The following is a 16,910-nucleotide window of genomic DNA, read 5'->3' on the forward strand; positions in this document are numbered from 1 at the left end:
GGGAGTTTGGGAGGGAAATATCGGTCTTGCAGAATCTGTAACATCAGCCAGCGGATTTCACAGCAGTTTCTCAGGTCACTGTCCTTTTTTTTTTTTTAGGCTAATGTCAATTATTATTTTTTAATTTTATTGAAGTATAGGTGATTTACAATGTGTTAATTTCTGCCGTACAGCAGTGACTCAATTAAACATATATATATTCTTTTTCATATTCTCTTCCATTCTGGTTTATCACAAGATATTGAATATAGTTCCCAGTGCTATGCAATAGGATCTGCTTGTTTATCTCTCCTGTATACATACCACTCTGCAACTGGTGACTCTAAGCTCTCAGTCCTTCCCTCCCCCTCGGCAACCACAAGTCTTTGTTTCTGTTCCACAGATATGTTCATTTGTGTGATATTTTAGCTTCCATGTATAAGTGGCATTATATGGTGTCTTTCTCTTTCTAACATACTGCACTTAGTATGATAATCTGTAGTTGCATCCCTGTTGCTGCAAGTGGCATTATTTTGTTCTTTTTAATGGTTGAGTAGTTTTCCATTGTATATATCCGCCACATCTTCTTTATCCATTCCTCTGTTGATGGACATTTAGATTGTTTCCTTATCTTGGCTTTTGTAAACAGTGCTGCTATGAATATAGAGGTGCATGGGTCTTTTCAAATTATAGTTTTATGTGGATCTATGCCCAGGAGTGGGATTGCTGGATCATATGGCAATTCTAGTTTTAGTTTTTTGAGGAACCTTCTTACTCTTTTCCATAACGGCTGCATCAGTTTACCTTCCTACCAACAGCCAGGTCACTGTCCTTGATGAGAAGTGTGGGATGCATGTTTAGTCATGGGCCTGTACCTGTGAGGAGCCCTGGTGAATATAATTTTGTGTTTCCTCCTAACTTCAGAGCTTCCATGCCTGATTCTCTTTCATTAACTACCTTTTCTATTTAAACTACTAGAATGGTTGAACAATGCATGGTTCCAGAACCAGATGTTCAGATATAATTTAAGACTTTAAAACAAAAATCTCAACTGTTCTACATTTGACCTAAAACTATTATGCTACCCATGCTCATAGGTTGAATGAAGGATGCTAGAGAGTAGGCAGTTATTTTTTTTTCCTGGTATTCCAAATGTTAATTAGATGCTTGCTCACTTTGCTTCATCCAGCTCGTATTCAACTTTATGTTCAGCTGGGTGAAGTTCATTTTGACTAGCAAGTCTAGATTGTCTAAATGGCTAATTTCATGCTATACTGAAAGTAATGAGTGGCCTTAAGCACTTGCCTTTCTTGGATTCTGTAACATATTATCTCTTACTTTTCCTCCTACATAATTGGTTCCTTTTCTGCTTTTTTATGGGCTTCCCTGGTGGCTCAGTGGTAAAGGATCTGCCTGCAAATCCAGGAGACTCAGGTTCAATTCCAGGGTCAGAAAGATCCCCTGGAGAAGGAAAGGGAAACCCACTTCAGTATTCTTGCCTGGAAAATCCCATGGACAGAGGAGCCTGGTGGGCTACACTCCATGGGGTCACGAAAGATTTGGACATAACTAAGCGACTCAACAGCAGTAGCAGCTGCTTCGTTATGACTCTGCCCCTACCCCAAATTTATGTATTCCTCCCCAGGAACCCTGGTGTTCCTCAGGACTGGGTCTTTTCTTCTCTCTCTCTATCCTCATTTGATGAACTCTAGAGTCCTATAGTTTTAAATAAGACCCATACATAAGGGCTTCCCTGGTGGCTCAACAGTAAATAATCCACCTCTAATGCAGGAGATGTGGGTTTGATCCCTAGGTTGGGAAGATCCTCTGGAGGAGGGCATAGCAACCCACTCTAGTATTCTTGCCTGGAGAATCCATGGACAGAAGAGCCTGGTGGGCTACAGTCCAAAGGGTTCCATAGAGTTGGACACGACTTAAGCAACTTAGCACACATATAAAGGTGACAACTCTCTGTATATCTCCAGTGAGTTTTAAATTTAATATACCACCAGAGAATTATCTAGAAGATAGCTCAGACTTCACATATCCACAGTGGAATATCCAAATGAGATGTCATCCACATGGTTGTTCACACCCAACACCAGGCACCTTTCATTCTCCTTTCCCCCCTACTTCCTACATGATGCAGGGAAACAGCAAACACTGAATGACACTGCTGTAAGATACAAAAGAAATTTCCATAACAAATCTAACTTATGCTCTCATTGAAATACAAGAACATATCAACTCTATTTGTCAGATGTAAAATAAACTAGAAAAGTAACAGACTAAAGTATGGACTCAAGATAGCAACTCACTGGAAAAAATGAAGTCATTGGGAAATTGTGGCAAGGAATTAAAAACAGAAATCAGAATTGAGTCTTGGTTTGATGCAAACACACACACAAAAACAGAGTCAAAACTAAAGATATGTAGCAAAAGGATTCAGTAGTGACAATTGTCCAGATATATAATCCCAAATTAGAGCATCAGAGATCAAGTGAGGGGGGAAATATAATCAATCTCAATCCCAAGAATGACATAAAAAGGACCTTTTAGTCATTGACTTTATAAATTGGGAAAAGAGATGAATATTTCTAAAAAGTTGAACAAAAAGAGCTAAACTGAAGGCTTGACATTCACTTAACAAGTGACTGCGAAAATGAAAGAAAATAGGTAGAGGGGTAAACAGAAAAGAAGTTATCGAAAGGCTCAATGTTTCTATTAGAAAACAAATGACCCGAGGCAGACGACCTGTCGAAAGGGGAGAATTCTTACACGCGGTCAGAAAGTAAACCCAACTGTAGCCTGCATATACGGACTCCTAACCCAAAATGGTACAGAGAAGTTAAACTGTGGGCCAGAAACAAATATTTAATAAAGAAAAAAGCCATGATGATAATACAATTATCAAATTAAACAGAATTAAAGGCATGAAAAGACTTCTTTTATAAGGGTACAATCTGTAATGAAAATTTTTTAAATTGTGAAGCCTTATTTGTTTATAGCCTCAAGATTTACAAAACAAAGCTTCTATTGATGGTGGTATAGCAATCAGGGTGCTGAACCAGCAACCCACATAAGTGCCACCTTCCTCAGGACCTTTCTTCTTTATCTAATTGCATCCTGCAACCCCAAGAAAACAACCCTGGAGGAAGAGAGGAGTACCAATAATCTGTTAGCCCCCGAAAAGGAAATCCCTCCGACACTCTAATAGCAGTAGATAATGCATACTAGAAATTGTCACAAACTCCATTTATTTTTTTTACAAGTACGGGGAGGGCCTTCCCTGGTGATTCAGTGGCTAAGACTTTGCCTTCCAATTCAGGGGAGCGATCCCTGGTGGGTTCAATCCCTGGTCAGGGAGCTAAGAGCTCAGTGCCTCGGGCCCAAAAGACCAGAATGTAAAGAACAGAAGCAATATCGTAACAAATTCAATAATTCAATAAAGGCTTTAAAACTAAAAAGAAGAAGAAAGACAAAGACCATGGAGGGAATTCTCTGGTGGGTCAGTGGCTGCGACTCTCTATTTTCACAGGTTCAGTCTCTGATCAAGGAATTAAGATTCTGCAAGTTGTGCTGTGTGGCAAAAAAAAAAGACTGGAGATTAAAAAGTAAAAAAGATTCCATTTCCCCTGCCAAGGGACCCAGAATAAACTGAGCTAGGAATTATTCTCTTCTGCCTCCAAAGGGAATTCAGGCAGAAACGGCATGGATTTTGAGCAGGACCCAGGGCATCAAGTCCCACCCCTGATGGATGGTAAAGACCAAATTAGAGACCCCCTTATTCCAAAAGCAAAGTGAAAAAAGGTGGGCAGTTTTAAAAATTGGCATAAGTGAATGCTTACCAAAAACAAAATCCCATGATGTCCCCTGAAAAGGAAAAAGAAAGAAAAGCATGTGTATCCATGTATGCGTGTGTTTATTTATCCTGGAAAAAAAAAAAAAAAAAAGTTAGGTCCCAACCTCATTCTGCCAACTCTAAAGCATATCATCTTGGTAGTCTCTAGATTCTGTGGATGGAACTAAGTTAAAAAGGCAGCTCTGGGAACTGAAACTCAGCTGTTCCACTGATGAGCAAAAGGTAGCAAGTCAAATGATTTAAACACCATGATGCAATACCTCTGATTTTCCTCTGGAGTCGGTGCTTCTTGAGAGCAGGACCCAGGAATGGAAATGGGAGATGAAAGAGACAACAAATGAATTCATAAGAGAGAGACTATGAAGGGAATTAGGGTCATCATGTGCTATAAAATAAGTAGGTACGATCAGTCCAACTCTCCAAACTGAGGAGGGGAAAAAATGCTTCATGGAAAGGCAGGATAATGTCTCTGTTCATCCTTATGACACTTAGGTACACACACATTGTCCTTATTTTACAAGGGAGTAAGACACTACAGTACCGCACAAGTTAACTCCACGGACAAGAGTCATTGAAACCCACCCCCTGTTTAACTCCATTTCCTGTGTCTCAACCACAACACATTTTCTGTCTCTGACATTTATGCTAAAAATATGTTTTGTTGATACATCCTTACTTTAGGTGTGCAAGACCATGGTTATGCTATAGTAAAGGGATTTTCTCAAAAGCTATATACATTCCTGTATCTTAGTTCAATTCCCTTCATTCTAGAAGCAGACTGCGTATATGTATCTTTGGGAGCTAGAAGGAGCCTTCTTGGTTGAGACTTTTTGGTGGAGTCTATGTAAATGTACAGAAAGAAAACATAAGATTCATATCCCTCAAAAAGAATATCTAGATAATTTAAGTGACTGTATTAAAACTTTTCACACTCTACTTCCCTTGGTGCCTAGGAACAGCCGCAGAAATCCTCCGTAGAAAGTCTTCACCAAAAATCTTTACTATGTCCTCTTTCAACTCACCATGATTCTTCCAAGACATTTGAAAAGGTTTTGGGAGAGCCACAGTGAGCAAACCCCAGTCCGTCTCATAAATCACGCCGTTGTTTAGTGATGCACCATCAAGATGGGTCCCATTTATCTCCCCAAAGCAAACCTGGCAAGAATATGCTCAGAAAATACTGGACATGTTATCTTTCCTAAAGGTTAAGAAAAGGCTTTGCTTATCTATGATGATTTATGGAACTGACAGGCGGGTACACAGATGTTGCCAGGAAATGCAAAAGAAGGGACAGAACGGCTTAGAACAAAATTACCGTGTCAGGACACGCAACTGATAGCTCCATTCCATAATGGGACAAAAGAACTGGGATTCATAAATCATGTTTGTCAAGAATAAGTAAGAGGAGAAGCAGATGAGGCCAGTGCCCCTGGGTGTTCCTATCTCCATCATAATTGGCTGGCCCCCACTGCCCTGCCTCTGTCAGAGATAAGGGCTTCTATTGCTTCCTTGCTATCTCCAGATTAGGTCTGCACACCAATAAATAAGATCTACTGCTTCTGGTAGTGTGTCCTTTTCCTATCTGACTTGCCTGGTGACTGTTAAATGATTTTCTGTGATTTGATGATTTAAGCAGTGAATGAGAGTCTCGGGCAAGACCCCATGTCAACCCCATCCACTGAACAAACCTGAATTCCAGCTCCAACTGCCAGTACCTACCTGCGTGACTTTGGCCAAGTTTTCTGCTTTCACTTCATTCATTTGCAATATTATTATTTTTTTTAATGCATTACCCATCTGAGATAACAATCCAGTCAAACCAAAATAATGAAGTCATCCCGGGACCCTATATCCCACAGCTATTTCATTGCCAAGCATGCACGGGGCTTGGGAGCAGAAGGAAAAATGTTTATAAAACTGACTCGGAAGACATGTCTCAGTGTGTCTCAATGAAGAAACGCAACCGAAGTCCACAGGACTTGTAAGTCTTTTTAATTCTGAAATCACATTATTGAACTTATGAAAAAGAATAGTGAACCACCTGCTGTTTTGACACTTTGGCACCAACTGAACCGTTTTGGAATAAAAATACTTTTTAACTTCCTAGTTTTTGCAAAACATTCCCTCTTTGTATTTTATTGTGGCCCTAACTATAATTCAACGACGAACAAACTTCAGCACAATCGCCTTCCTGCCCCCAGCAGTTCCTTGTGCTATTTCAAGCTCTGACTGCACCATGGGTAGCAGTTGGCGTAAGCACCTGGCCAGACAAAACCTTCATTTTCATTCCCTAGAGAAGACAGCTAAGCCCCAGGTGTTCTACTCGGTGGATAATGGGCTTGCTGGCATTCGTACGCACTTGTTTTTGTCCATTTTGAAGCCTGAGCTTAGAACAAATATCATCCTAAGACTGTTTGTAGGATTAAAATATGGACAGTGTTAGTAGACCAGGTTCTTTTTCCCTGCTCCCTCTTTCCAACTCTTCCCCATTCATTACCCACATCGCAACAATGAGGAGCCACTTGGTGTCCCACGCTTCAACCCTGAACTTCACTTGGGTCCCTACTCCCAGCTCCACCCCTGCTCTGACCTGCCCTGGCTGCTGATTCTCTGGCTTCATCTCTCATATCCAGATTTGTGCTCACCTCCTAGGCATTTGCAATCCGAAATTGGATTGACAGTGCTAGTCACAGGCAGTAAGGTATATCTAAGTGGAGAAGGCAATGGCACCCCACTCCAGTACTCTTGCTTGGAAAATCCCATGGATGGAGGAGCCTGGTGGACTGCAGTCCATGGGGTTGCGAAGAGTCAGACATGACTGAGCGCATTCACTTTCACTTTTCACTTTCATGCATTGGAGAAGGAAATGGCAACCCACTCCAGTGTTCTTGCCTGGAGAATCCCAGAGTCAGGGGAGCCTGGTGGGCTGCCGTCTATGGGGTCGCACAGAGTCGGACACGACTGAAGTGACTTAGCAGCAGCAGCAAGTGACATGGAACAACAGACTGGTTCCAAACAGGAAAAGGAGTATGTCAAGGCTGTATATTGTCACCCTGCTTATTTAACTTCTATGCAGAGTACATCATGAGAAACGCTGGGCTGGAGGAAACACAACCTGGAATCAAGATTGCCAGGAGAAATATCAATAACCTCAGATATGCAGATGACACCACCCTTATGGCAGAAAGTGAAGGGGAACTAAAGAGCTTCTTGATGAAAGTGAAAGAGGAGAGTGAAAAAGTTGGCTTAAAGCTCAACATTCAGAAAACGAAGATTATGGCATCTGGTCCCATCACTTCATGGGAAATAGATGGGGAAACAGTGGAAACAGTGTCAGACTTTATTTTTTGGGCTCCAAAATCACTGCAGATGGTGATTGCAGCCATGAAATTAAAAGATGCTTACTCCTTGGAAGGAAAGTTATGACCAACCTAGATAGCATATTAAAAAGCAGAGACATTACTTTGCCAACAAAGGTCCATCTAGTCAAGGCTATGGTTTTTCCAGTGGTCAGGTATAGATGTGAGAGTTGGACTTGAAGAAGGCTGAGCACCAAAGAATTGATGCTTCTGAACTGTGGTGTCGGAGAAGACTCTTGAGAGTTCCTTGGACTGCAAGCAGATCCAACCAGTCTAAAGGAGATCAGTCCTGGGTGTTCATTGGAAGGACTGATGCTGAAGCTGAAACTCCAATACTTTGGCCACCTCATGCAAAGAGTTGACTCATTGGAAAAGACTCTGATGCTGGGAGGGATTGAGGATGAGATGGCTGGATGGCATCACTGACTCGATGAATATGAGTTTGGGTAAACTCCGGGAGTTGGTGATGGACAGGGAGGCCTGGTGTGCTGTGATTCACGGGGTCACAAAGAGTCGGACACGACTGAGCAACTGAACTGAACTGAAGTGATTTCTGTTTTGTCTTAATTAGAATTATAGACTCACAGTAGAAACCAATTCTATAGAAAAGTATGTTGACAGAAATGGAAGAAGAGAGTTTAAAGCAATTTCCACAAGCTCAGGATACTCATCTCCAACTTTTCGCATGGCCCAACCAGGTGTGACAAGTTTGCAGCTCACACCACATGCAACTCATCATGAAGGTCACCACCTGACTAGTCAACATTCCATTCAAAGACAAAGTCGCTGGTCAGCACTGGGACACATCAGCAATGCCAAACTGCTATCAAAATTCTAAATTTTTTTTTTTTTTTTAAAGAAAACTTGAAACAAACGAGAAAACTAAACCGTGTGCTAACCATTTTCACACTTAAGTCCTCATGGACCAGGCTCACATAGTTGTCCAACTGGCATGGCCTCAGACCACACTTGGAACAGCACTGGCCTGCAAAGACCTGAGAGCTTTGCCCACTGGTACTCCACCCTGCAAAACCTCAACTCGGCAGAGCCTTTTTTAGCAGCAGAGATTCACTCCCAGGCCTGGGAAACTTCAGCACATTGAGGGCAATGCATTTAACTGCCTACTGCCTCCAAAACCATGCAGATGGCAAAAGAGCTGACAGATGTCCGTGTCTTCAGTTTTTAAATTACGCTATTTCCATATAACATTAGTTCTACATTCGTTTATAAGGAGTATGTTTTGTTTGAAATTCTCATAAATAATAATCATCATTTTCCATTCATCATGATGGCAGAAAACAGTTTCAGTCAGACACATCCAATTAGCATGAATACATTGCTCTTGCACCAACAAAGGAAAGACAGAAAAACCACAGGGATAAGCTCCCATGGCCTAGAGGAGGAGCAGGGTGAATTCCAAAGACTTGTCTCAGTTCACATCCAAACTGCTGAAGCCAGACCAGAAGCTGGAAAGCTCCAGCATTGTGACGATGACCCAGCTGATCCGTGGGTGTGCGGAGTCAGTCCACACAGGGAGCACAACCTCTCACCCCGTAAGGCATCAGAGAAACAAAAAGTGGAGGCTTTCTCTTGGCCTGAGAATCATTTGCAACCACTGCCTCCTATGAAAAAGGAAATATTTCATCCTGAATGGTGCCCCACCGGTCTCCATCGAGTTCAACTCCTGCTTTGGGGCTCTGCACATCTCTCTTTCTCCCCCATCTGTCTGTGTGTCCATGTCTATGGCTCTTAACCCCAGCGTCCAAGAAAAACGGTGGTAGCACAAGTGGACGCCCGGCTGTTGACCACGCATGAGATCTCTTCCTGCAAGGGGGCACATTCCGAATGGTCAGCTGACACTCTGTCCTGCAAAGCAAGGTGGAGGGGAACACAGCTTGCTGGGACTCAGAGGTGGGGGCACAGCAGGAAGTCAAACAGGACTCCAGGGACGAAGGCTAGGATTGTGCCCCTCGCCCCCCGGTATTTGAGGAGTGCAGTCAGAGCGGTAATTGTTTTGCACAAACTGAAGCAACATTCTTAGGGCGAACCAGGCACCACTGGGGTGACGGGAGCTTCCGACGGCAGCGTGAGACATTGTTACGTGGTCATGGGACCGTACTGGAGAGGCTGCTCTTGCCAATGGCAGATTGATTTCTATGATCCCTCCTACCGTGCTCCCCAAATTCAAAGAAGGGGCTTCAAACACAAAAAGCCAAGACCCCTGTTCCCTACACCTGTCTTCCCACCTCCCAGAACAGTGTTTCTAAGGCTGGAGACCAGAGGGGAAGGGAGTTCATGGGGAGGGTTTTAGATGTAGATTCTCAGCTCTCACCCACATCCACGTTAGCATCTCTGAGAGCGACTACCCCGGCAAAATGGATATTCTGGCTGGAGTATGGAGGAGGTCTCAGACCCAGTGAGGCTGGCCACGCCCACTGGCCTGCACCCGAAGCCCAAAGCCCAGCTCTATAGAGCTCTCTGCTGAGGCCCCAGCAGTGAAGAGAATGAGCCCTTCCATCTGCAGGCTCAGCTACCTGGAACTCAGGTCACCTCTGTCCAAAGTAGCATGAGCCCTGCGCAAAGCCTCACCCTCCTCTTAGGGGTGACAGGGGCCACCTCACTGCTGCTACACAGCTCAGGAGATGACCATTCCTCTGGTCATTTCCAGACTGGTCTGAGCCTGATTTCCCGATCAGCCCTCCAGGGTTCATCTTGAATCAGAACTCTCCCATGCCCCACTAACAATCCCCTATTTATTGAGGACCTATAATGCACTAGAAGCCACACAGGGTGCTTTAAATACCTTATATGATGTCATCCTCATAGCATCACTCTAAAGTGGGAATTATCCCATTTTACAGCTGTGGACACAGAGACCCTTGAGAAGTTATCCTGCAGTCAGTGGAGAGTAAAACTGGTCATTCAACAGTGACTATGCCTGAGATCTTGGACTCTACCAGGTCTTATCATTCCTCTCCTCTTGCCTTTGATCCATTTCCTGAATCCCCCGTTATCCGAGGCCCTGACCCAAACAGACAGAATAACCAGAGCCTCTGTCTGTTGGGCCCTCTCACCTGGAAGGGCACCTAGGATGCCATGTGAGCCTGGATCAAGCTAGATTCTGTTTCCTTGTGGAGCCTGTTAGCAGAGAGGCCAGTTAGACAGCAATGCTAGACCCCCTACCCCAGACCCTGTCATTTTCCCCTCTTTATTGCCCCTGAAGTTTTAGGAAGCCTGGTTGCTGTTCAACTGCTAAATCATCTCTGACTCTTTGTGACTCCATGAACTGCAGCACGCTAAACTTCCCTGTCCTTCACTATCAGAGTTTGCTCAAACTCATGTCCATTGAGTCAGTGATGCCATTCAGCCGTCTCATTCTCTGTCGTCCCCTTCTCCTGCCCTCAATCTTTCCCAGCATCAGGGTCTTTTCCAGTGAGTCGGCTTTTCACATCAGGTGGCCAAAATACTAGCGCTTCAGCTTCAGCATCAGTCCTTCCAATGAATATTCGGGATTGATTTCCTTTAGGATTGACTGGTTTGATCTCCTTGTGGTCCAAGGAACTCTCAAGAGTTCTCTAGCACCACAATTTGAAAGCATCAATTCTTTGGCACTCAGCCTTCATTATGATCCAGTGCTCACTTCTGTACATGACTACCAGAAAAAAACATAGCTTTGATTATACGGACCTTTGTCAGCAAAGTGATGTCTCTGCTTTTTAATATGCTCGGTAGGTTTGGAGAAGGAAATGGCAACCCACTCCAGTACTCTTGCCTGCAAAATTCCATGGACTGAGGAGCCTGGTAGGCTATAGTCCATGGGGTCGCAAAGAGTCGGACATGACTGAGGGACTTCACTTTCACTTTCTAGGTTTGTCATTAGCTTTTCTTCCAAGGAGCAAGCGTCTTTTAATTTCATGGCTGCAGTCACTACTCAGTGATTTTGGAGCCCAAGATAATAAAATCTGTCACTGTTTCCATTGTTTCCCCATCTATTTGCCATGAAGTGATGGGGTTGGATGCCATGATCTTCATCTTTTGAATGTTGAGTTTTAAGCCAGCTTTTTCACTCTCCTCTTTGACCCTTCTCAAGAGGCTCTTTAGTTCCTCTTCGCTTTCTGCCATTAGAGTGGTATCATCTGCATATCTGAGGTTTTTGATATTTCTCCCAGCAATCTTGATTCCAGCTTGTTATTCATCCAGCCTGGCATTTTGCAGATGTACGCTGCATAGAAGTTAAATAAGTAAGATGACAATATACAGCCTTGACGTACTCCTTTCCCAATTTGGAACCAGTCTGTTGTTTCATGTCCAGTTCTGTTACTTCTTAACCTGCATAACGGATTCTCAGGAGGCAGGTAAGGTGGTCTGATATTCCCATCTCTTAAAGAATTTTCCACAGTTTATTGTGATCCACACAGTCAAAGGCTTTAGTGTAGTCAATGAAGCAGAAATAGATGTTTTTCTGGAATTCTCTTGCTTTTACTATGATCCAACAGATGTTGGCAATTTGATCTCTGGTTTGTCTGCCTTTTCTATATCCAGCTTGTACATCTGGAAGTTCTCGGTTTATGTACTGTTGAAACCTAGCTTGAAGAATTTTGAACATGACCTTGGTAGCATGTGAAATGAGCCTGATTGTGCAGTAGTTTGAACATTCTTTGGCATTGCCCTTCTTTGGGATTGTAATGAGAATTGACCTTTTCCAGTCCTGTGGCCACTGCTGAGTTTTCCAAATTTGCTGGCATATTGGGTGCAACACTTTAATAGCATCATCTTTTAGGATTTGAAAATAGCTCAGTTGGAATTCCATCACTTCCACTAGCTTTGTTTTCTACCAGGAAGCCTGGTAAAAAAAATAAATAATATATCTCTGGGATCTTGAAACCTCAACTTACTTTTCTGTATAATAACAGGGCAGTGATTCTCAAAGTGCAGCCCATGGGCCATCTGTATCAGAAGCACTTCAGATGCTGTAAAAAATGGAGATTCCCCAACTAGACTGGGAGATTTTCCTGTAGGTGCTCTGTATGTGCTTCCTGAATTCCATTAGCATCCTAATTATAAAAAGTGCCACCATTGTCTTCATCTCTGAAATGGGTATGTACTTGCTTTTCTGACATAATTCATAACAATATTCATATTGTCTTCAGTTATGTTAAATGAAGGGAGAAAGAAGGAAGTCAACCCCCCAAGCTTCTCTAAGGGATCCAGACCACAGTTCGTCCTCCCAGCAGTCCCATAATGGTGGTTTATTATCACCTGCAGTATCATTTACAGACCCACAGACTAAAAGGTTAAGTGACTTGTCCAAGGTCATGCCACCAGACCAAAGTCAGTGCAGATACAAAGCCAGTCTATCTGATCTCAGGCCCCAAACTAGTCCCTCTACACCAGTCTAGCATCCTCCTAGTTATCACCCACAGCGTGATCTGCACATCACTGGCTGGGTTCATTTTAACACTTAGTTACTTACTTGGTTGTTTTGCCATAATATTGAAGTTGCTGAGTGCATTCATAACGCTCCTACCAGCTTCCCCTCCCCTGCTCCATGGACCTCAGGCCAAGTTACAGGCAGGGGAGCTTTGCCTACATTAGAGGGAAAGCGTGCAAAGCACTGTCAAAAAACAAAACAAGAAGAGAAAAATTATTTTATACCTTTTACAACAAATAGTCAATCATTACTTGGCAAATAAATGAATGAATTGTGTAGCCTTTTAAACCTAAAATAAAATCACATATTTCAAACTCTCATGCAAGAAATCTGCAAAAAAAAGAAAACAACTAAACTCTGAAATTTGACCCTTTGTATCATGACAAATTAGGGAGTTAGCAAGCTGTGGAATGTGAGTCAAATCCGGCCCACAGCCTGTTTTTGTACAGCCAGCAAGCTAGGAATCATTTTGAGATTTTTAAAGAGTTGTTCAGAAGGGAAGACTATGTGACAGAGGCCAGAGACCATATATGGCCTACAGAGCCTCAAATATTTACTATCTAGCTCCTCATAGGAAAAAATTGCTGAGCCCCACTCCAAATCATATAAATCATTATGCTAAGATCATGCATTCCCAAAGAAGGTGACACCACAATAAAACTGATTTTTAGGGGAGTGAAAAAACATTTTACTCATTTACGTGTAGACAAAGATATACAAATAGTACATAAAGAGAGACATGGCATGAAATTTCATGGGACAGAGGCCATTAGGAAGACGTGTCTCAACAGGCTCCTTAAGGGATCATAATGAAGAGGAATTGGGGAAACATTGGCACCCCACTGCAGTACTCTTGCCTGGAAAATCCCAGGACGGAGGAGCCTGGTGGGCTGCAGTCCATGGGGTCACTAAGGGTCAGACATGACTGAGCGACTTCACTTTCACTTTTCACTTTCATGCATTGGAGAAGGAAATGGCAACCCACTCCAGTGCTCTTGCCTGGAGAATCCCAGGGACGGGGGAGCCTGGTAGGCTGCTGTCTATGGGGTCGCACAGAGTCGGACACAACTGAAGCGACTTAGCAGCCACAGAGCTAAACAATAGCTAAGAGTGAGGAGGATGTGGCCTCTCGTGTGACATGCATGGTGCTGTCAGCCTTCATGGCCCAGCGGAGAGGTGTTCCTCCAAGATCAGACGCCTCCATTAGCACACGTGCCTATTCAGAGGGACAAGATTAGTGCCCCAACCCTGCGGGGACAGCCTGTGTGTCTCACATACCAGCCATTTCCAAATATTATTAAGCATAAAGCAAAGACATTCGTTTTTTGAACTGAGAAGCTCACATGCATCCTCCTCTCCACCCCCTATTCCCCCATTTATAGAGTTGGAAGCATCTCACACCAAAGGCAAGCATTCACAGATGGCCCAGGAGATTCACAACAAGTCCCAGGAGATCTAATACCAAAGCAGAGAAGTAACTGGAAGCCAGGGAGGTCAAGCCTCTGTGTCCCTTTGTAGGAGACACTCACGAAAGTTATTTTTATTTTCTTTCACCTCACTCCAGTCTACAACCCTCCCAGAAAGCTGCTTTAGCAATGGCCTTGGGAAAGCTCTATGCTGACAAATTCAGTGCATTGTTTTCCTCTTCTTGAGTAATATTAATCACTCAATCTTTTGTAACCCTTTGAGATAGCCTCTCATTCTTCCTTAACTCCTCTCTTCTTTCAGCAGCTCCATATTTTGTTGATTTTCCTCTTACCTTCCTGGACAAGTCTTTCATATGTTCTTTCACAGTTTTCTCTTCTTCCATTTGAATTTTGAATGTCAAAATTCCCCAGGGCCAACCTGGACCCCTTCTCTTCTTTCTTGTGTTTTCTCCATGGATTACATAATCCATCTTCAGACTTGTGTCATCTATATGCTGGCGAGTGCCAAATTGTCATCTCTTCACCTCTCTCCTGAATTCTAGCTTCACATCCAGCTTCATTCTCAACATACCCACCTGTGTGTGTGGAAATTAGCTGTGTTACATTTCTATAGCACCAAGCCATAAACTTGGATTTGTTTTGGATTTGTTTGTTTTTTGCTGTAGTATTTCTAATTAATATAGCCAGCAAGTGGTAAAACAGGAAATGAATCTGTTTGTCTGATTCCATGACCCATGATGCCCTTTTATGTCCTGATGTTCCTGGACAGGTCTGAGTAGAACTGTTTGATATTATAATACGGCTTCTTCCATCAAGGAGTCACTCCTTGACATCTCCACTTTGATATCTAAAATATACCTCCTAAATAGAAAGGAAATCCAAAAAAGAGGGGATATATGTAAGCACGGGCTTCCCTGGTCAGTCAGATGGTAAAGAATCCACCTGCAATGCAGAAGATCTTCCCTGGTTTGGGAAGATCCCCTAGAGGAAGGCATGGCAACCCACACCAGTACTCTTGTCTGGAGAATTCTATAAACAGAGGAGCCTGGCAGGCTACAGTCCATGAGGTCACAAAGAGTCAGACAGGACTGAGCAACTAAGCACAGAATATGTAAGCATGTAGCTGATTCACTTTGCTGTACTAGAAACAAAGACAGCATTGTAAAGCAACTGCACTCCAATAAAAATTAATTTAAAAACAAAAGACCTCAAATTTCAGAAAGTTCTTTATTTTCCCCTCTCCTTCCATCCAGTGTTGTTCTAACCCAGGTATTTAATCAGGAAATCAGGGTCACTCTAGGTCTTTCCAGTGGAGAGGATTGAATACCAGGAGTTGACAACACAGATGATGAAGACTGGAGATGGTGAAGCAACCCATAGATGAGTTACCATCACCTGATGAAGGCTGGAAGGAAGAAGAGGTGGAAGTGTCATCAGAGTCTGGAAGTCAGTGCCGTCCAGGAAACGATGGGACTCTGAAGGCTCAGAGAATCTACAGCCACAAAAGAGACAAAGCCTCTACTGGAAGCACCTGGGGCAGGGGGAGATACCTGGCTTCCCCCTTCTTCTTGCTAATCAGTCTTCTGCCATGGCCCCCATTGGCCAAACCGAAATCCATCTGACAGTGAAGCCTGACAGTAAGGATTCTGACATGGAGCTTAGCACGGGTAGGAGGGGGAAGGATATGAGGACAGGCAGGAAGTGGCCAGTGTCTCCTTTCTCAGTGAATGGCACAATTTCCACTGAGTTTCTAAAGCCGCATTATAGAAGCAAATTCCCCAATAAAGAGTTCAAGGTAACGATCATAAAGATGCTCAATGTACTTGGAAAAAGAATGGATGAACACAGTGAGAATTTGAACAATGGATTTGAAAATAGAGCTGAAGAATACAATAGCTGAAATTAAAAAAAAAATACGCCAAAATGCATCAGCAAGAGATCAGCATACCAAGTTATCAATTTTTTTTTCTTCCCCACCCAGGAATCAAACCAGGGTCTCCACATTGCAGGCAGATTCTTTACCAACTGAGCTGTCAGGGAAGCCATTTTTTTTTTTTGCTTAAGTAGAATTTATTCCCTGTAATTGTCAGCTATCATCATCAAGGAACCATAATGGATTAAGCTGTTAGCCAATAGCACTTGTTTTACTTGGAAGATAGTCTTACAGCATAGTAAATCAGACCCTCGCAGTTGGTTATACAAAGAAAACAAAAATGAAGATGTTTTTGAATTAGCATGGTTTTGAAAACTAGGGAAAATAATTCTCCATATGTCCACATTTACCTGCATCTTTTGTAGAGCTCCTGATGTATCTAAGTATCTAATTTGTTTTCTTTTTCACTGAAGTATAATTGCTTTATAATGTTATGTTAGTTTCTGCTGTATAGCAAAATGAATCTGCTATATGTGTGTGTATATGTATATCCCCTCCCTCTTTTGCTTCCCTCCCACCCCCCATCCCACCCCTCCAGATCACCACAGAGCACTGAGCTGAGCTCCCTGTGCTGTACAGCAGCTTCCCACTAGCTGTCTGTTTTATACACGGCAGTGTATGTAAGTCAGTGCTAATCTCTCAATTTATCCCACTCTCTCCTTCCCCACCCCGCTGTGTCCGCATGTCCTTTCTCTGTGTCTGTGTCTCTATTCCTGCCCTGCATTAAATAGGTTCATCTGTACCATTTTTCTAGATCCCATATATGTGTGTTAATATTCGATATTTGTTTTTCTCTCTGACTTCCTTCTGCACGACAGACTCTAGGTTCATCCACATCTCTGCAAATGCCCCAATTTCATTCCGTTTTATGGTTGACTAATGGCCCTTTGTATATATGTACCACATCTTTATCCATTCA

The sequence above is a fragment of the Bos taurus genome, chromosome 22 (assembly GCF_002263795.3).
Source record: "Bos taurus isolate L1 Dominette 01449 registration number 42190680 breed Hereford chromosome 22, ARS-UCD2.0, whole genome shotgun sequence".
NCBI classification, from domain to species: domain Eukaryota; kingdom Metazoa; phylum Chordata; class Mammalia; order Artiodactyla; family Bovidae; genus Bos; species Bos taurus.